At 38.7% G+C, this 21,826-nt stretch overlaps 1 long non-coding RNA gene across 7 annotated transcripts in view; it reads left to right on the top strand.

Moving 5' to 3' along the window:
* Window positions 1-20,204, top strand: part of LOC109548079 (uncharacterized) — a 33,933-nt gene extending 13,729 nt beyond the window's left edge. For all 7 annotated transcript variants that reach the window (XR_002174094.3, XR_002174092.3, XR_012329997.1 and 4 more), the window contains 2 exons: window positions 19,187-19,364; window positions 19,994-20,204. This is a non-coding gene — a long non-coding RNA (uncharacterized lncRNA). The remainder of the gene's footprint in view (window positions 1-19,186; window positions 19,365-19,993) is intronic.
* The last annotated feature ends 1,622 nt before the right edge of the window (window positions 20,205-21,826 follow it).

Here is a 21,826-nt window from a genome sequence, read left to right as displayed (position 1 = left end):
TGTGGGTTCTCTGCCCCTGCTACCCATCTTGATGTGGCCTTTTCTTTATATCCTTAGTTGTAGAAAATCTGTTCTGCTAGTCTTTAGACATTTTCAGAGATAGTTGTTCTATGTGTAGTTCTATGTGCGTCCATGGGAGGAGGTGAGCTTGGGATCTTCCTATTCTGTCTGCCATCTTGATCTAGATCCAATCTGATAAAAATTATTTTAAATTAAAAAAACTTGTTTTTATCTTGTTCTCTATTTTCCTTTGTCAGTTTTATCTTAGATTAAAGCTTTTCTTCCTTCTGAATTACAGTCATTAATTTAGAGATCTGGGATTAAAAAGAATATTGAGGTAAACATTGCTCCTGAAGAATTAACATTTAGCTTATAAAACAAAATATGAGCTGAACTAGTTTTTTTTATTATAGTAAAATATACATAACATAAAATTTACCATATTAAGCATACAGTTCACTGGCGTTAAATATATTCACATTATTGTGCGACTGTTAACCACCATCCATCTCCAGAACTTTTTCATTTTTTCAAACTAAAATTTTATACCCATTAAAAAATAACTCCTCATTTCCCATCTCTGCCCTGAACTAATTATTTTAAATTTACCTATTTTTGTGTCTTCTTACTTGTTCTGTTTGCTATCATTATAAATGAATACATATTGAATACTCCTTATATATGTGGAACTGGGCCAGATGCTGACCACGGTTGAGTTACATTTAAAAAGAAGGCTGAGCAATTTGCCATTAGGTGGTATCCTGGGTGACAGGGTCTTGTTGTGTCATTTTCTTTATCTTACATCCACACTCCAATCCATTAAATGTGCAAAAGTACACAAGCTGCTTTTTGTTTCAGAGATTACCAGGAAAATGCCTAATTTCACCAGTCTGACAATTCTAAGTCCAGATTGAGCTGAATTATTGCTTTGATTTTATCAGATATTTTGAGTACCTAAATGAACATTTGCAAAATTACTAAATATAAAAGTGGATGGTAGCTTGGTTATTTTTTTAAAGCCTGGAGAAATTTTTAATAGCTATATATATATATATATATATATATATATCTTTTGAGGTGTCATTGTTTTATTTCTTCCTCTCTAACTTCTTTTTCTTTGTTATGTTCAGTTGTACCTCTTCCTTCCCCTGCCCTGTAGGTTATCTATTTCTCATGGTTTTTGCCTTTAGTTTTTTGCTTAGAAATCTCACCTTTGTCAGTTCGGTTATCTCTCTGTGAGAAAATAACTCCTAAGTCTATACAGTTGACACTTGAACAATATGTGTTCAAACTGTGTGGGTCCACTTATATGTGGGTTTTTAAATAGCACTACACAGTTTGTGGCTGGTTGAATCCACAGGTGCAAAACCATGGATACAGAGGGCTGACTATAAAGTTATACATGAGTTTTTGATTGGGTGGAGGATTGGCACCTCTAACCCCGTGTTGTCCAAGGATCAACTATATTCTTAACCTTGAGTCATAGTTCTCAGTCTAGAACTGTCCTGAAATTTTCTCTTATGTGATCTGGTGTTACCTCAAACAAACATGTCTAATGTTGGACTTAACATTTTTTCATCCACTTTAAACCTCCTCCTCTTTTCTCTTTTTTTTTTTAATAGCACTACTATTTTTGTCATTACCTAAGCTTGACGTTTAGCAGTGGTTTGCAGAATTTTCTAAGCTTGACGTTTAGCAGAATTTTCTGATGGGTTGGATGTGAAGCATGAGGGGAAATGAAGAGTCATGGATTATCTGAAGGTCTTTGGCCTGAACAGCTGAAGAATGGGTTTGCCAACTGAGATAGAGGTGCTCTGAGAGGAGCAGGTTTGGTAGTGGGTTTGTTAGGAGTTAAGCTTTGGACATGCTAAGTTTGTGATTCCTGCTTGACATCCAAGCAGAGCAAGATCATGTGGGTATATTAGACTGAAGTTCAGGAACGAGATCTGGGAGTCATCAGTATTGAGATAGTGTCTAAAACTATGAGACTGAGTCATCGGGAGAATGAATGTAGAAAGAAAAGATTAAACTTTTTGAAACACCTTACCCCATATCTCTGCTTAGTACATACCTTGAAAGGCTCCAGGTTCTCCATGGCCTTTCACAGTGTAGTCTTATACAAATCTCTTATGCCAGTCACATTGGATACTTATGTTTCCTAAGTTCTCCTTTTGCATTGCTGCCTTCCTGGTTTTGCTCATCCTTTTCCTTTTCCTTAGAATGCTTTCTTCTTTCTACCCAACTGAAATCTAGCTTTTTCCAAGCATCTTTATCTTTTTTTTTTTTTTTTTTTTTTGATACGCGGGCCTCTCACTGTTGTGGCCTCTCCCGTTGCGGAGCATAGGCTCCGGACGCACAGGCTCAGCGGCCATGGTTCACGGACCCAGCCGTTCCGTGGCATGTGGGATCTTCCCGGACCGGGGCACGAACCCGCGTGCCCTGCATCGGCAGGCGGACTCTCAACCACTGCGCCACCAGGGAAGCCCCAAGCATCTTTATCTTATCACCACTGAATGATCTATTTCTTTTTCAAACACCACTTTTTTCATTTTGTGAAAAGTCTGCGTCTTTATTCCACTCCCCCCTTACCTTGTCTGTATTGTGAAGTTCAACATATTTTTATTATGTGTCCTTTTTTTCCCTAATGATGTAATGAAATCTGTGGCAGGGACCATGATTTTTAATGTCTTCTGCAGTGATCAGAACCCCAGTTCTACTCCTCAGGGTATATTTGTGGAGAAACAGTCTTTACAAACACTGGAAACCTGGAGGAAGCAAGGCTGTTCAGGAACATCTGGACATTGATTCTGCTTTCTCCCATTAGATAAAAAGTTGTGGCCTTATTAGCAATGAGTTTGGCTCAAGAACTAGCAGGAGCCCAGATGTTTATAATTTCTTCCCGTTAAAGGGCATAAATTCTTAGAGCTTGTTTTTACCAAAATGGTAATGTAAGCCCTAAGCATAAAAGAGAAGTGGAACCATAAGAATTGATCTTGCCAAATATTGCAAGACCCTACCTTGTCCTTTCACTGGTAGTGCATGACTTTAGAGGCCAGTGGAAGCTATGCTGAGATATACTACATCTGTCCCTGCTCTTAGTGGCAATCTGACTGCTGATAAGATTTGGATCCTTGGCTAAGTCAGGAACTAAATGTAAACTTATTTTGTGTGTGTTTGTGTGTGTGTGTGCGTGTGCGTGTGTGTTCTCTCTAATTCATAGCTGATAGCTAACATTTATTTAGAGTTTACCTACTATGGGCCAGTTAGTTCTAATGCTGTACCTGTATTAACTCTCTTGATCTTCGTAACATCATGTACATTAGCTATTTTCAGCATATAGCCATTTTTAGATAAGGAACTTGAGGAAAAGAAGACCAAGTAACTTTCTTTAATAGCACTATTAATACTAAGTGGAGGAATAGGGTTTGATCCCAGGAAGTTTTGATCCAGAGCTTTTATTTTTAACTGCTGTACTATACTAGCCTGTCTGAAATACTGCAAGCCAATTTTAATTATTTCTTTTTGTCTTCTAATAGGTGCCTCTATAATTTAAAATAATATACCACTATTTCTTGATTTATCATCTAAGGCAATACCATTGATGACCTGCCATTAAAGATGAGGCTTTATGGAATTCCCTTGTGGTCCAGTGGTTAGGATTCCCCTGCTTCCACTTCAGGGGGCCTGGGTTTGATCCCTGGTCTGGGAACTAGATTCCAGAAGCTGTGCAGCATAGCCGGAAAAAAAAAAAGAAAGATGAGGCTTTAGTTCATTTATACTATTCTTGTGCTACTCTACTCTCCTTCAGATTTTATATGGTTATATATTGTTGATGTTATTTCCTCTATTTTTGCAACTCCAGTATAACTAAGCCCCTATTTCATGTTCCATTAATTTTGAGCAGTATCTCTTATTTCCCTTTTTATAAAGTGAGGATATTATCACTCATATCCTTTACTTCAACTCTTTTACCTTTTTTCCTGTCTTTTATTTTATTTATTTTTAAAATTTTATTTATTTATTTATTTTTGGCTGCATTGGGTCTTTGTTGCTGCGCACGGGCTTTCTCTAGTTGTGGCAAGTGGGGGATATTCTTTGTTGTCGTGTGTGGGCTTCATTGCAGTGGCTTCTTCTGTTGCAGAGCACGGGCTCTAGGTGCACGGGCTTCAGTAGTTGTGGCTCCCGGGCTCTAGAGCACAGGCTCAGTAGTTGTGGTGCAATGGCTTAGTTGCTCCACGGCATGTGGGATCTTCCTGGACCAGGGCTCGAACCCGTGTCCCCCGCATTGGCAAGTGTATTCTTAACCACTGCGCCACCAGGGAAGTCCTGTCTTTTAACTTCTGTCAAATATTTATTTATTTTAAAATTATCAAAGTTGATAATATTTATATTCTATTTAAAGAAGGCAATATAACATTGTGGTTAAGAATGTAGACATTGGAGCCAGGTTGACTGGATTCAAATCCAAGCTCTACCACATGCTAACTTTGTGAAGTTGGCAAGTTATTTAATCTCTCTGTGCCTCACTTTCCTCAACTGTAAAATGAGGATAATAATGGTACTTATTTCACAGGATTATTGTCATAATTAAGTGACTTATTGTATGTAAAGGATTTAAAACAAGGCCTGGTACATACTAAGTACTATATGAATGACTGCTATTAGTGTTATCATAATTATTCTGTAATCATAATTAACTCTTCCATGCTTTCAATTTATTCTAACAGTTAATAAACAACATTTAACTGTTTAACTTATTATGATCACAGTGCAGAAACAAATAGTACATTGTGATTATATTTCTTTATTTTGGGGTCCAGAATCATAACCTTAGCAGTAGGTTTTTAGGACCAAAGTCAAATGGGTTATATTTTCTTCTCCATATGTTTTTTACTCCATATATTTAAAAAAATATGTAATATTTTAATTTTATTTATAAGTGGATAATGACTTTCTTATAGAGCCCTACCCCACCCCGCCAGAGTTTGGAATTACTTTTTTCCTTCTTATTGACAAAAAATAAGATACTTTGATCATATTCTCAGAATTACCTGGCTTCTGTGTTATACTTGGTTATAAGAACTCACTTCCTTCTTGGAGATGGTCCTTTCACAATCTATGAAAGATAAAATTGATAAATTGGACTTTACCAAAATTAAAACCTTTCGCTCTACAAGAGATACTGTTAAAACAGTGAAAAACCAGGTTATACCTGGGAGAAAATGTTTGCAAATCACATATCTGATAAAGAACATATATCCTGACTATATAACAAATTTTTAAAGCTCAACAATAAGAAAACAACCAACTGATTAAAAAAATGGACAAAGATCTGAATAGACACTTCAAGGAAGATTTATGGATGCCAAATAACCATGTGAAAAGATACTCAACATTATTTGTCATTAGGGAAGTGAAAATTACTTCCCTAATGACAAATAATGAGGAGCTACTCAGTGAGGAGCTACTACACATTTATTAGAATGGTTAAGATCCAAAATATTGGCAGTACCAAATGCTGGTGATCTCATACTTGCTGGTGGGAATGCAAAATGGTGTAGCCACTTTGGGAGACAGTTTAGCAATTTCTTATAAAGTTACACACAGACTTACCATCAGAAAGAGAAAAAACAAAGACCGTATGCTAACACATATGTATGGAATCTAAAAACAAAAAATGGTTCTGATGAAGCTAAGGGCAGGACAAGAATAAAGATGCAGAGGTAGAGAATGGACTTGAGGACACGGGGAGGGGGAAGGGTAAGCTGGGAGGAAGTGAGAGAGTAGCATTGACATATGCACACTAACAAAAGTAAAATCAATAGCTAGTGGGAAGAAGCTGCGTCGCACAGGGAGATCAGCTTGGTGCTTTGTGACCACCTAGAGGGGTGGGATAGGGAGGGTGCAAGGGAGGCGCAAGAGGGAGGGGATATGGGGATATACGTATACATATAACTGATTCACTTTGTTATACAGCAGAAACTTAACACACCGTTGTAAAGCAATTACACTCCAGTAAGGATGTTTAAAAAAACAAAAACAAAACACAGACTTACCATATGACCCAGCAATTGCACTCCTAGGTACTTACCAAATTGATTTGAAAATGTATGCTCACAAAAACCTATGTGTGCTTTATTCACAACTGCTAGCTTTATTCATAATCATCAAAAAACTGGATGCAACCAAGAAGTTCTTCAATAGATGATGGTACAGCCATACAATGGGTTATTAATCAGCGAAAAGCAGGAATGAATTATTAATTAATGCTACAACATGGATGCTAAGTTAAGGAAGCCAGATTGAAAAGACTACATACTAAATGATTCCATTCATATGGTCTTCTAGAAAGTGCAAAACTATAGGGATGGAAAGCAAATCAGTGGTTGTTGGGGTTTGAGGAAGGGGGAGTGTTTGACTTGGGCAAGCACATGGAAGTTTTTAGGGTGATGAACTAAACTGTTGTGGACATATGATGCTATGCATTCTTTAAAATCCATAGAACTTTATAGCATAAAAAGGTTAATGTATGCATATTAAAAAAAATCAACCAGGAGTTTGAGGGATTCCAAAATGGAATGCAGACTGATAAAAGAATCTAACCAATGTATTAGAAATGTATATGGCATAGCCTCACTGAAGGAATGGGTAAAAAGATGCTTGACTTGAATAACTTTGGAAAAGAATGCTTTGACTCGGAAACTGTAAGACTAAAGATAAAGGTATACATAAACACTATACTCTGATAAAGTTGTGTCTCACGGGTACAGGTTAACAATTCTGAAACTACATGTGTACTGAGAATGAACAAATATGTAAAAGTGTGGTGGCTGATAGGGGCCAGGTTTCTCACTATTGGAAAGGGAGATTGGAGATAAGCATGAGGGGGAAGGCTAGAACGAACATAGTAACTGACCAGTACTCCTTGAAACTGTTAAGGTCATCAAAAATAAGGTCCTTAGAAACTGTCACCAGAAAAAGATAAGACAATGTGATCACTAAGTATGATATAGTATCCTGAATGGGATCTGGAACAGAAAGGACATCAGGGAGAAATTAGTGAAATCCAAGTTAAATGTGTAGTTTAGTTAATACTAAAGTACCAGTGTTCATTCCCTAGTTGTGACAACCATGTCATATAGCGTAAGATGTTAATAATAGGGGAAACTGGTATATGGGAACTCTCAGCACTATCTTGGTAAGTTTTCTATATATCAAGCTGTTCTAAAAAAGTTTGTTTAAATTAAAAAACCTCAATAAATGACATTTACCTAATTTATGATTATATAATAGGGAACCAAATAGTTTATGCTGTGATTACGTTTGTCTCTGTATCCAAAGTCATGACCCTAAGGAGAACGTTTCTAGGATCAAGCTCAAATAGATTTTTTTTTTAACATCTTTATTGGAGTATAGTTGCTTTACAAGGGTGTGTTAGTTTCTGCTGCATAACAAAGTGAATCAGCTATACGTATACATATATCCCCATATCCCCTCCCTCTTGCATCTCCCTCCCACCCTCCCTATCCCACCCCACTAGGTGGTCACCAAGATGATCTCCCTGTGCTATGCAGCTGCTTCCCACTAGCTATCTTTTATGTTTGGTAGTGTATATATGTCCATGCCACTCTCTCACTTTCTCACAGCTTACCCTTCCCCCTCCCCGTGTCCTCAAGTCCATTCTCTACCTCTGTGTCTTTATTCCTGTCCTGCCCCTAGGTTCTTCAGAACCAGTTTTTTTTTTTTTTTTTTTTAGATTCCATATATATGTGTTAGCATACGGTATTTGTTTTTCTCTTTCTGACTTACTTCACTCTGTATGACAGACTCTAGGTCCATCCACTTCACTGCAAATATCTCAATTTTGTTTTTTTTATGGCTGAGTAATATTCCATTGTATGTATGTGCCACGTCTTCTTTATCCATTCATGTCGATGGACACTTAGGTTGCTTCCATGTCCTGGCTATTGTAAATAGAGCTGCAGTGAACATTGTGGTACATGGCTCTTTTTTTTTTTTTTTTTTTTTTTTTTTAGCGGTACGTGGGCCTCTCACTGTTGTGGCCTCTCCTGTTGTGGAGCACAGGCTCTGGACGCGCAGGCTTAGCGGCCATGGCTCACGGGCCTAGCCGCTCCGCGGCATGTGGGATCATCCCGGACCGGGACACGAACCCATGTTCCCTGCATCAGCAGGTGGACTCTCAACCACTGCGCCACCAGGGAAGCCCACATGGCTCTTTTTGAATTACGGTTTTCTCCTGTTATATGCCCAGTAGTGGGATTGCTGGGTTGTATGGTAGTTCTATTTTTAATTTTTTAAGGACCCTCCATACTGTTCTCCATAGTGGCTGTATCAATTTACATTCCCTCCAACAATGCAGGAGGGTTCCCTTTTCTCCACACCCTCTCCAGCATTTATTGTTTCTAGATTTTTTGATGATGGCCATTCTGACTGGTGTGAGGTGATACCTCATTGTAGTTTTGATTTGCATTTCTCTAATGATTAGTGATGTTGAGCATCCTTTCATGTGTTTGTTGGCAATCTGTGTATCTTCTTTGGAGAAATGTCTATTTAGGTCTTCTGCCCATTTTTGGATTGGGTTGTTTGTTTGATATTGAGCTTCATGAGCTGCTTGTAAATTAATCCTTTGTCAGTTGCTTCATTTGCAAATATTTTCCCCCATTCTGAGGGTTGTCTTTTCTTCTACATAAATTTCTTAAAATTATATACTATAGTTTTCTTTATAATTGAATCTTGACTTTCATATATAGCTTTTTTTTTCTCTAGAGTTTAGAATTACTGTTTTTTTCTTCTGACTGACAAAAGAATAAGACACCATTATATTCTCAAAATTATCTGGCCTGTCACACTCGGTTTTAAGAATCCACTTTCTTCTTGGAGACAGTTTTTTTCTTTTTAATTTTTTTTTTTATTTTGCAGTACGCGGGCCTATCACTGTTGTGGCCTCTCCCGTTGCGGAGCACAGGCTCCGGGCGCGCAGGCTTAGTGGCCATGGCTCACGGGCCCAGCCGCTCCGCGACATGTGGGATCCTCCCGGACGGGGGCACGAACCCGTGTCCCCTGCATCGGCAGGTGGACTCTCAACCACTGCCCCACCAGGGAAGCCCTTGGAGACAGTTTTTTAGAGCCTTTTGTCAGTGTGGGATTTGTTACTGTCTAGGTCTGCTGCATGGTTGTCATTCTGGATCTTTCCTTTGCTGTGTTACTGGATTAGATATTCTGTTTCTTAGATCCTATGTTTTCTTTGTCTCTCACTTCATTTCACTGAACAACATCCTTGATGTCTTCGTAACGTTGCTTAACCACAAATTTTAGGGCTGTTGTGTGTCTGAGAATGTTTTTGCTTGACTTTTATTGTTGATGGAGCTGTGGGTATAGAGTTTTAAGTTCAAAATTATAAACATTTTTTCCTCAGAAGTTTGAAGGCAAGGCACATTGCCTTCTAGCATTCTGTGTTGTTACTGAGAAGCCTGATACCTGCTTATTTCTTGCCTTTCTGGAAACTTTTGAAATATTTTTCTTTCTCTTTTTTAAAATATTTATTTATTTATTTTTTGGCTGTGTTGGGTCTTAGTTACAGCACATGGGATCTTTCATTGTGGCACGTGGGATCTTTCATTCTGGTGAACAGGCTCGTCATTGCAGTGCATGGGGTTCTCTCTAGTTGTGGCATGTGGGCTCATTAGGTGCAGTGCGTGGGCCCTCTAGTTGCAGCATGCAGGCTCTCTAGTTGTGGCATGTGGGCTCCAGAGCATGTGGGCTCTATAGTTGTGGTGTGTGGGCTCTCTAGTTGTGACACACAGGCTCAGTAGTTGCAGCGTGCGGGCTTAGTTGCCCCGCAGCATGTGGGATCTTAGTTCCCTGACCAGGGGTTGAACTAGCATCCCCTGCATTGCAAGACGGATTCTTAACCACTGGACCACCAGTGAAATCCCTAAAATATTTTTCATATACACCTCATGCTCAAAAGTCTCAAGAATGTACCTAGATAAAGATCTTATTTTTATTCATCTGATTAGTGCTTGGTATATAGTTTTTCAATATGAAGACTTACATTTTACTTCAGTTCTCTGAAATTTTCTTCTGTTATTTATTTGATTATTTCCTCTCCTGTATTTTCTTGATTTTTTCTGTCTGGAATATCTGTTATTCAGATGTTGAATCTTTTAGGTTTATATTCCATTTCTTATATTGTTTGTTCCATATTTTCCTCTTTCTTTTTGCTGTATGTTCTAGGAAATACCTCTGCCTTAATTTTCTAGTCCTTCTTTCGAAAAATGTTTTCAGCATTCTTTATGAGGGTGATGAGCTCTTGGCTGAGGCAGTGGGGGCAATGAGCCTTGTGTCTCTCTCATCCCGCAGCAGGCTAACCTAGACTTCTTCACATGACAGTTGCTGGGACTTAAGCAAGGTAAGCAGAATTGCAAGGACTTTTGAAGTACAGACTTAGGATTGGCTTAGAACTTAACAACATCCCTTCTGTTGGATGCTTTTGGGCAAAACAAGTCATAAAGCCAGCCCAGATTCAAGGAGTAGGAGAATAGACTACACCTTTTGATGGGAAGGGCTACAAAGTCATATTGCTGCAGTGGGTATTAATTCAAAAAGGAGTAGGAAATTATGTTTAGGTATCCTCTCTGGGGTTTGATATGATACACCCTTTTGATGGGAAGGGTCACAAAGTCATATTGCAAAGGGTATTAATTTAAAAAGGGGTAGGAAATTATGTTTAGCCATCCTCTCTGGGGTTTGATATGATACGCTATTTACTTAAATATTCTTTTACTTTTATAAATAATGTTTTATGATTTCCTTTATATGTGTGTCTGTGTGTGTGTCTATATACACTGTATATAGAGCTTCATATTGTCAAAGAAACCAGAGCTGCACGTGTGTGAGCTTGGTAAAAATGGATTTTATTCAGGAGCCATTGCTGTAGGGGAAAAAAGACCTAAGTATAGAACTGTGCTCAGTTCTGAATACAGCATGGACAAGTGGGCATTTATAGCCAAGGAGCAGAATGGAGATCAGTGGAGATCAGTGGATGGAAAATTACTAAGAGGAAACATCAGGGATAGGGTGGATCCTGGTTAAACCAACTGACAGGATTCTTGCTGGAGGCAGGCCAGAGTGATTAGATACCCAAGGTGGGAGATTCATGCTAAACTGACTTAGCAGGATTCTTGCTAAAACTGGGTGATACAGAGATGAATGTGGAAGGCCAAAGGTTGAGGCCTAGTTGAGAAGAGGGTTCAGAGGAGCTTGATTAAAATTTGGTCAATGTGAGAGTCTTTGTCAATGTATATATTTGTGTATATATATGCCAAAAACTCTGTGAATTTCTCAATATTTAAAAGATTTCTTAAGATTCTATTGTGAAGATTTCAGCTTGATGAAGAAATGACAAATATGTGTACAGCTTGTGTGTTGGAAAATTTCCTACAGACTATTATGATTTCCTTCCTTTGGAAAAAAATGAAGGAAAAAATACTATATTTAGAATTTAGATAGTGTATTTTTGTTTCAGATATATGATAAATGGTCAGTGAGGCCTAGTTAGAAGGACATTTTGATTTCTATACTTTTTTTTTTTTTTTTGCCAACGTTTTTTCCTCCCTTAGTAAGATAAAACATTTGAATAGTAACTAGATTCTCTACTTGTCTTGCTGGGTTTTGGGAGGGAGCTGGCAAAAAAGTGATAATCCTCAACTTTTGATGCCAAATCTTGGGAAAGACAGTCTGGTGAGATGCAGGCTTTACTCTAAAGTCTCAGAGCTGTGGGATGGGGAGCACTGTTGTGAGAAGTCTAAGCCCTCATCTAGGGGTATTGGATTCTGTTACCTCCAACATGGGTAGATGGTGCTCGGAGATACAGCTGTATTCCTTCAGCTTACCCCAAGGCAAGAAATTCAGGGATCCTCATATCTGACCCATAATTTATGAGGAGACAATGCCACAACATCCCCATCAGCCATATCTATCTCAAGACGAAGAGTATTTGTATATGACCCTACATGTGACAAAAAGTGGGAGATTAAGGATGATTATGATAATAATAATATCTGCTCCTTTAGTATGTGCCAAACACTCCTTTGAGCTCCCTCTCAAACTCAGTATGCCTCAGATCAGAGTCATCTGTTCTCCTAAAACCTGGTTCTGTTCTGGCGTCCCTTTTCTTAATAAGTGGAATCACCATATATTTTTTTCTTCTAACCAGAAACTACCTGTCTTTAGGAGCTCCCTTACCCTCACTCCCCGTATGCTATGCAGAGTCAAGTTCTGTCAGTTTATCTCGGCAATTCATCCTTTTTTCTTTCTGCTGCTACCACACTAGTCCATAATCTGGGCATAGATTACTGTCGAAGATTCTATTCATATGTACCACTGCAATAATATTTTACAGTAGCATCACACATCCACCTTTTTCAACCTCCCCACCTCCAACACATCAGAAATTCATTCTCCATACTACAACTGGAGGCTTCCTTTTGTAATGTAAATCTGGTCACATCCTCTTCTACTAAAAAAGTATCAGTAACTTTTTGTGGCTCTTAAGATGAAGATCACAATTCTTACCATAGCTTACAATAAATACTTAATGTTGAGACTTGAGAAATGTATCAATGTGTGGAATAGCCAGGCACTTTCTAATATGACATATTTTTGAATTTATACATTTAAGGACCTACAGTCAAGATGGTACTCTCATGGATTGATGTTTAGTTAATGAGGTAAACAGGTTTAACTTAGATTGATAAATTTGTAAAATTAGTAGACATTTTAAATTGCTCATTATTTGTGTATTATAAACACCTGTTTTTCTATGGTCATCCTTTTTTTTCTTCCAGCGTTATTGAGATACAGTTGATGTATAACACTGTGTAAGGTTAAGGTATACAGTGTGATGATTTGATACACATATATATTGTGAAGTGACTACCACAATAGGGTTACTAAACACCTTTATCACCTTATTATTTTTTTGTGTGTGTGGTGAGAATGTTTAAGATCTACTCTTTTAATAACTTTCAAGTATATAATACAGTATTGTTAGCTAGGGTCACCATGCTGTATATTAGATCCCCTGAACTTATTCATCTTGAAACTGGAAGTTTATACTTTTTACCAACATCTTCCCATTTCCCCCACCTCTAAGCTCTTGGCAACCACTGTTCTACTCTGTTTCTGTTAGTTCGGCTTTTTTCAGATTCCACATATAAGTGAGGTCATACAGTATTTGTCTTTCTATGTCTGACTTATGTCACTTAACATAATGCCATCAAGATCCATCCATTTTGTAGCAAATGGCAGGATTTCCTTCTTTCTCGTGGCTGAATAATATATGTGTGTGTTTAACATTTTCTTTATTCATCCATTGATGAACACTTAGGTTGTTTCTGTATCTTGGCTTTTGTGAATAAGGCTGCAATGAACATGGGTTTACAGGTATCTCTTTGGGTTCCTGACTTCATTTCCTTTGGATATATACCCAGAAGTGTGATTGCTGGATTGTATGGTGGTTCTAGTTTAAATTTTTTGAGGAACCTACCTACTGTTTTCCAAAGTGAATGTACCAGTTTATGTTCCCTCCAACAGTGCACAAGGATTCCCTTTCTCCACATCCTCGCCAACACTTGTTATTTGTTGTCTCTCTGATAATAGTCATTCTAACAGATGTGAGGTGATATCTCGTTGTCTTAATTTCCCTGATGATTAGTGATGTTGAGCATCTTTTCATGTACCTGTTAGCCATTTATATATCTTCTTTTGAAAAATGTTCACTTTCTCTGCCGATTTTTTTTTTTTTTTTTTTTTTTTGCGGTACGTGGGCCTCTGACTGCCGTGGCCTCTCCCGCTGCGGAGCACAGCAGGCTCAGCCACCATGGCTCATGGGCCCAGCCGCTCCGCAGCACGTGGGATCCTCCCAGACTGGGGCACAAACCCCCGCCCCCTGTATCGGCAGGCGGACTTCCAACCATTGCGCCACCAGGGAAGCCCCTCTCTGCCGATTTTAAAATTGGATTGTTTGGGGGTTTTTTTTGCTGCTGAGTTGTATGAGTTACTTGTATATTTTGGATAGTAACCCTTTATTGGATATGTGGTTTGCAAATATTTTCTTGCATTCCATAGAATTGCAAAAGAAGATTGCCTTTTCATTCTGTTGATTTTTTCTTTCACTGTGCAGAAGCTGTTTCGTTTGGTATAGTCCCATTTATTTATTTTTGCTTTTGTTGCTTATGCTTTTGGTGTCAAATCCGTAAAATCATAAAATCATTGTCATATCCAATGTCAAGGAGATTTCCCCCTATGTTTTCTTCTAGGAGTTGTATAGTTTCAGGTCTTAAGTTTAACATCCTTTTTTGTCACTAGACCACTTGCCTCCAAAATGAATGTTGCAATTCTGTAAGCTGTCGTAGGGAGGTTTTGCAGAAAATAGATTCGTTTTGAAGAATCTTTAAACGGTATGATGGAGAGTAGGCTTTATAGCAGGTTGCTGGCGTCATAGTTTGCAATGTTCTCTTCCTTTCCCCCAACCTCTCCTGCCCAGATCACTACCCAAACACAACTGCATTTATTTTTCTGCATGTCTGTTCTTTTGGCAATAGCCAAAATATATTTGCTCACTCCCGAGAATAGATTACACAAGATTCTAATCTACTTGTCCAAATGGTACCTGTTGTAACTAGAAGGCCTTCAAATATTTTCTGAACAAAGGAAAATTATCTTGACTTATTTTCTTTTGGATAGAATGGGAAAATTGTTTATTTTTTTGTGGAGTCTTTTGGGGGTATTGGGATTTCTCTGGGGACAATTTTGGGATAAAGAAACTACTGCATACATCAAAAGAATGTAAGGATTTCTGCTACCCAACTGTCTAAGATTTTACCTAAAGATTTACATTTTAAAAAGGCTATTAAATAGAGCTACTAAAATAAGTAATTAAAAGATAATGTAAATTTCAAAGTAGACTAATGTAGTAAGTTGATAAATGGGACTTTTCCTCTTCCCTCTGATTTTGGGCTGAGGTCTCAGAGCTGAGAACAGAGCACATCAGTGCCTGGAGATTCTCAAGGAGGATACTATCCGATCTGTGTAGAACTTGTTATGGCCACAGTCCCTGGTAGGAAAGCAGTTCTAGGCAGTTCCTTGCAAATGGTGGCTCTTTGCAGTGCCACGTGACTCTGCCAGTTCATCTGCAGCTGACTGGTGATTGTTGTACTCAGTAGTCCATCCCTTCTTCTGTAGCCAGCCAGGGCCTACAAGATGCTGCCATGAATGCACTGCCTGCATAATGGAAATGGTCATTTGCTGGTCAATGAGATTCTTTCTTTCTTTGATTTTTTTTAAACAGAAGTTACAGTGATATAGGCAGTTGGTTATAGGAGCAAGAATCAGAAAACACAAGTAAATAACTGAGTCATGTCAGTGTTGAAACAATAAAATAGAGATCCACCAACTCCTGCTAGAGCTGCCTGAATCTAAATATTAAAAAATGTTTTTTTTTTAATCTGATCAGGTTCTATTTAAGTTTCATGTAAGCTTGTTTTCAAGCATAAGTGAGATTTAGGCTACAGGGAGTTGTGCTCATGGTTTGTCAGTTTACAAGAGGCATTTTTTTCTACTTCCATTCTTCATACATATCTACTTATCTGAGTGGCTACAGTTGTTGCGCTAGTGATTCTCTTTGAAATTTCCACTATAATTCCTGTCCACTTGAGCTATAAGAACTGACAGTGTCTTCAGTTGTCGTCATGACTCCTTAGGCACCGGCAGTGCAGTTAGGCTGTCAGGAAAGGAAGGCTTAGTGTTTATTTTACAGAGTAATAATCTTTTCTCTGAATGTTGTTCTCAATTCTATTCCAGAAAGTGTCACTGCTAAATAAAACTTCATTTCAAGGAGAAAACATGTAATACACAGTCAGGATTCCATAGAGAGTTCATCCTGTTGGCTTCTAGTGGGCTTGAAATAAGAGATTAATGTGTAGTTATATAGAAATCTAGTAGGTTAAACTGGAGAGCGGGAGAGAGAGAGAGAGAGAGAGAATATGACTGTGAGAGAATACAGATCTCTTTTCCAGGTTTATACTTTCTCCACCATGAACCTGAGAAAATAGTCTGGCCTGTGTCAATAACTGCAGGCCTCACTGAGTTTCTGTAGATGTTCTGGAGATAAATTGTATTGAAATTCTCATGATCATTACCATCTCTGCCTGTTAAGTAGATACTGGGGAAAACCTCTCTCTCCAAGGTAAAGGTAAATTAGAAATACAGAATGTGCAGGGAACCCCAGCCTGACCTACAGGCTGCTTCCTTTGAGGGCTTTTCTTGCTTTTCTTTCTGGTAGCTTTTCTCTCAGGTACCACTGAAGTGGCACCTTCCGACAACCTCTCTCTGTGACAGCACCTCTTGGTCTCGCTTCTTCTGATTGACTCTTATCGTAGGGGCCTCTCTTCAGCGGCTGTAGTTCTTCACGGTCCCTAGCAGTTCTCAGCTGCAGCCATTCCCCGTAGCAGCGTTAAGCGGATTTGACCCCAGGCCCCCTGCTTCCTCCTGTAGCAACATCATCTGATCCCAGCCTTGCTTTTCACCTCAGCTCTCACCAGTCACTTCCTGCCTGCTTTCCCACCTCAGTGGACTTATTCATACCAATATAGTTGTGGTTTTCCAAATATAACCCACTGTTCGATACCTGCTCCTCTTCATGTCAGCCCCCAACTTTGGTTCAAAGGTTACTTTTTCTGATTTCCCAGGTGGAATTAACCACTGTCTCCTTTTTGCCCCTCATCTGTACTCTAAACATCTATCATAACATCTATAATTCTTTGTTGCTTATGTCTCCCTTGAATGGAGCAGAAATGAGTTATCCCCACCAAGGCCTGCCCAAATTGCAAATTCTTGAGCAAAATAAATATTGTTGCTCTTTTAAGCCACTAAATTTTGGAGTAGTTTGTTATGCAGTCATAGAAACTGAGTTAGATTTTGGTGTTTGGAGGTAGGGTGCCATGTAACAGAAACCTCAAAATGCAGCAGTGACTGAAGCTAAACTAGACAGGACTAGACAGTGGGCAGACGGTGGAGGACCTTGAAGAGATTGTTAGTGGAAACCTAATGGCTCTCAAGGAGGATGTGAATGTTTAAAGGAAAGTGAAAAAGTATCATTGGGAGCTGGAGAAAAGATCCTTGTTATGTAATAGCAGAAAGTTTAGCAACATTGTACTTATGGTAACGTGGAAAGTAGAAAACGGTTATAATGAATTGCATGAATTTGAAGGTGTTTTCTGGCTATTACTTGCTGCCTATAGTAAAATTGATAGGACACAGTGCTGTGGTATGAAGGCTTGTATCCCCCAAGATTCAAGTGTTAACGCCGAATGTGATGGTACTAGGAGATGGGGCCTTTGGGAGGCACTTAGGTCATAATGGTGGAGCCCTCATGAATGGGATTACTGCTTTTATAAAAGAGAGGTCATAATGGTGGAGCCCTCATGAATGGGATTACTGCTTTTATAAAACAGACCCCGCAGAGCTCCCTAACCCTTTCCACCATGAGAGAACACAGTGAGAAGTTGGCAGTCTGTAACCTGGAAGAGGGCTTTCACCAGAACCTAACCATGCTGGCACACTGATCTTGGACTTCCAGCCTTCAGAACTGTGAAATACATTTTTGTGGTTTATAAGCCACCAACTTTGGCATTTCGTTAATAGCAGTCCAACTGGACTAAGAAAGAGAAGCTAAGGAAAGAATTGTTAAATATAGAGGAAGCAGAACTTACTGAGTTTGAAAATAAAACTCATTTTTCCAGTTTCTCCAGATGGCAGACAATTTTCAAGTTAAGAAAAGTCTTATGGAAAGAGATCAAATCTAGAGTATTGTGAGAAAACATGGTTTAACTACAAAGCCAAGGGAGTGATTATAAAACTCCTAGTTAAGGCTGCAGGAGATTTAATGTCGTGCCTCAGAAAGGCAAATAGTCCCTCTAAGGATCTTGAGAACATGCCATGCCTGTTCTCACAGATGACTCACAGATCTTCTCTATTAAACGAAAAGGTCCTCTAAGAATTTTAAGAGAATTGTCCCTCAGGACCCTTATAGGAGCTCAAGGACCTATACCGAAATTTATGGGTGTGATTTTTCTCTAATGGAGTGGATTATAAATTGATTCACAAGAAATCTACACAGTTAAAAAAAGACTTTATTTTTTAGAGCAGTTTTGGGTTCACAACAAAATGCAACAGAAAGCACAGAGAGTTCCCACATAGCCCCTTGTCCCTCTCGGACACCAGAGTAGTACCTTTGGTAAAATTGATGAACCTACATTGACGCATCATTATCATGCCTGGTTCATAGTTTACATTAGGGTTCACTTTTGGTATATATTCTATAGGTTTGGACAAATGTATAATGACATATATCCACTATTATAGGCCTTAAAAATCCTTTGTGCTCTGCCTATTCCTCCATCCCTCCCCCAACTCCTAACAACCATTCATCTTTTTACTGCCTCCATAGTTTTGCCTTTTCCAGAATGTCATATAGTTGGAGTCATACAGTGTGTAACCTTTTCAGATTGGCTTCTTTCACTTATGCATTTAAGTTTCCTCCATGTCTTTTTATGGCTTGATAGCTCATTTCTTAATAGTTATTTTCAAGAAGTCTTTTTCAGAAGGATAGCTTTTCCAATAACATTTTAAAAAGAAAAAAGAATTCTTTGTATATTTTAGGTAACAATCTTTTATCAGATATGTTTTTTACAAATATTTTCCCTGGTCTGTGGCTTGTCTTCTCAGTCTCTTGATCCACATGGTTTTTAAAATGATTATATCAGCTTGGATTGAAAGGCACAGAGACAGTACAAAATGAAAAGAGGGCTTTGGATCCCAACCTTCTATAGACAGGAAGCATGCTAAGAACATGGCTACTTAACATGAACCAACAACCCAGAGCTGGGAAGCCATGAGCCACAGTGAATCATTCCTGAGCAGTACAACTAAGCTGTAATAGAGGAACTAGCAGCATGTGCCCAGCTGGGTTTAATTGACCGGTGACTTCTGTCTCCTTTCCCCCTTTTTGAATGGGAGTGTCTGTAGGTGTTATCCTATGCCTGCTCTACCTTTGTGTATTCGTGTTTGTGGAGGCAGATAACTTATCTTTTTTTGTTTATAGCTCTTCAGATCAAGAGGAACTCTTCTCAAGGGGCTATATTTAAGGCACTATACTCAAGAAGTTCATCAATACCTGGACCTCAAACCTCAGCCTGATGTTATGGGTATCGGTCGGAGGGAATGAGTATATTTAGCATGTAGGAGGGATGTGAACTGCTGTGGCCAGAAGGTGGACTGTGGTATGTTATATTTTTGACGACTGGTCTCAGCAATATTTTTGGTCCCACATGCTGTTTTAGAAACTTGCCACTTCCCATCAAGAGACTGAGTTTACTTCCCCTGTCCTTAAACTTGGGCTGGACTTTGCACGGATTAGTAAAATTGGGGGAAGTGATACTGTATGACTTCCAAGGCTAGGTTCTAAAAGATGGTACTGCTTCTGCCTGCCTCTCTCAGGATGCTTACCTTTAGAATCTAGCCACCCACTGTGGTGTGAGGAAGCCTAGGCCACATATTGAAGCCATGTGTAGGTATTCTGGCACCAGATTCTCATCTGACAGCATCAACCACCAGATTAGTGAATGAGGCTTTATATAATTGCAGTCCCCAGCCTTTGAGCCCTTCCAGCTGTTGCTGAGTGGAGCGAAGATGAGCAGTCCTGTCCAAGCCCTGTCCAAATTGCAGGTTCATGAACAAAAAAATATTGTTGCTTTAGGTCAATAAGGTTTAGGGTAATTTTTAAATGTCTTAGTAACTGAAGTAATTAGAATGGTTTATAGTTTGGGGTTTATTTATTTTTTTATTTTGTATTTTTTGTGTGTGTGTGTGGTACGCAGGCCTCTCACTGTTGTGGCCTCTCCCGTTGCAGAGCACAGGCTCCGGACGCGCAGGCTCAGCGGCCATGGCTCACGGGCCCAGCCACTCTGCGGAATGTGGGATCTTCCCGGACCGGGGCACGAACCCGTGTCCCCTGCATCGGTAGGCGGACTCTCAACCGCTGCGCCACCAGGGAAGCCCGGGTTTAGTTTTTAATTAAGTTTTGGTAATAAAGTTATGCTGCCTTCATGAAATGAGACACATTTTATCTTTTTGTTTTGTATGGAATAGTTTAAATAATAGTGTAATTATTTGTTCCTTAACAGTTAGGTGGACTCAAATTGAAAGGTTTTTTGTTTGTCTTATTATCTAGAGTAATAGTCAACTTTACAATCCCTTCTTTGGTAAGTAGTCAGTTTGGGTTTTCTACTTGGTTTACTTTGGTTTATTTGTATTTTCTAGGAAATCATACATTTCTTCTGTTCCTGGTCTTGCTAATATTTGTTTTGTCTTACATTTTTAAGCAGGATCGTAAAACGTTGTGTGTGTGTGTGTGTGTGTGTGTGTGTGTGTCTGTTTGTATCTTGTTAGTCTTCAAAACAACATCTTTTGGAATTATTTATCAATTCTTCTACTATTTTCCTGTATCTGATATAGATTATAGGTAGATTATATCTGTTATTTTTATCCATTCACTCCTCAAATTTTCTTTCAGTTAATTTTGTGCTTTTTTTCAAAAAAAAACCCCAAAACTTAGGATAAACATAATGTTTCTGGACTTTTATTCATTTGTCTTCATAATGAAAGGATTTAGGGACATAAATTTTTATCTAATTATGGCTTTTTCTGTGTTCCATAAATTTTTATGTATTTACCTTTTCATTAATTTCTAGAGTATGATTTTTCTCATTGATCAGGAGTTAATTTTCAAATCATTAAGATATTTCAAACCATTTAAAAATTATTTCTTATATTATTGAATTATCAGTGACTGTGACTTATAGTATATTTACTTTTAAATATTTCTTATGGTTTGCTTTGTGGAAATTTTTATAAATCTGTGAGCAAATTAAAGTGTAAATTGTCTCACTGAGTGAAGTAAGATTCCATACTGTCTTAGTTCAGGCTGCTTTAATAAAAATATCACAGGCTGGGTGGGTAGCTTAAACAACAAAAACTTATTTCTTGTAGTTTGGAGGCTGGAAAGTCCAAGAGCAAGGCACCTGTCTGATGAGAACTTGCTTCCTGGTTCACAGAAGGCTGTCTTCTCGCTGTGTCCTCACATGGCAGAAGGGGCAAGAGAGCTCTCTGGGATATCTTTTATAAGGGCACTAATCCCATTCATTAGGGCTCCATCCTCACTCCCAAAGGCCTCACCTCCCAATACCATCACATTGGGATTTAGGATTTCAACATATGAATTTTGGAGGAGCACAAACATACAGTCTATAACATCCTGCCCCTGACCTTCCAAAACTCATATTCTTCTCACATGCAAAATACATCCATCCATTCCAACAGCCCCAAAAGTTTTAACTCATTTTCATCATCATCTCTAAAGTTTGAAGTTCGAAGTCACTGTAAATATCATCTAAATCAGATTATGAGTGAGACTGAGGTATGATTTATTCAGGGGCAGAATTCTTCTCCAGCTGTGAACCTGTGAAAGCAAACAAGTTATGTGCTTCCAAAATACAGTGGTGGGACAGGTAAAGGATAGACATTCCCATTCCAAAAGGGGGAAGTCGAAAAAAAGAAAGGAGTGACAGTTTCCAAGTAAGTACAAAACCTAATGCAGCAAATTCTATTAAACCTTAAGACTTGAGAATAATCTTCTTTGGCCTGATGCTTTGCCTTCCAGACTCACTGGGGTGGCAATGTCACC

Source organism: Tursiops truncatus, chromosome 2, assembly GCF_011762595.2.
Source record: "Tursiops truncatus isolate mTurTru1 chromosome 2, mTurTru1.mat.Y, whole genome shotgun sequence".
Taxonomy (NCBI): Eukaryota; Metazoa; Chordata; class Mammalia; order Artiodactyla; family Delphinidae; genus Tursiops; species Tursiops truncatus.
The sequence above is the reverse complement of the archived record's forward strand: the minus strand, read 5'-3'. Positions and strand labels throughout refer to the sequence as shown.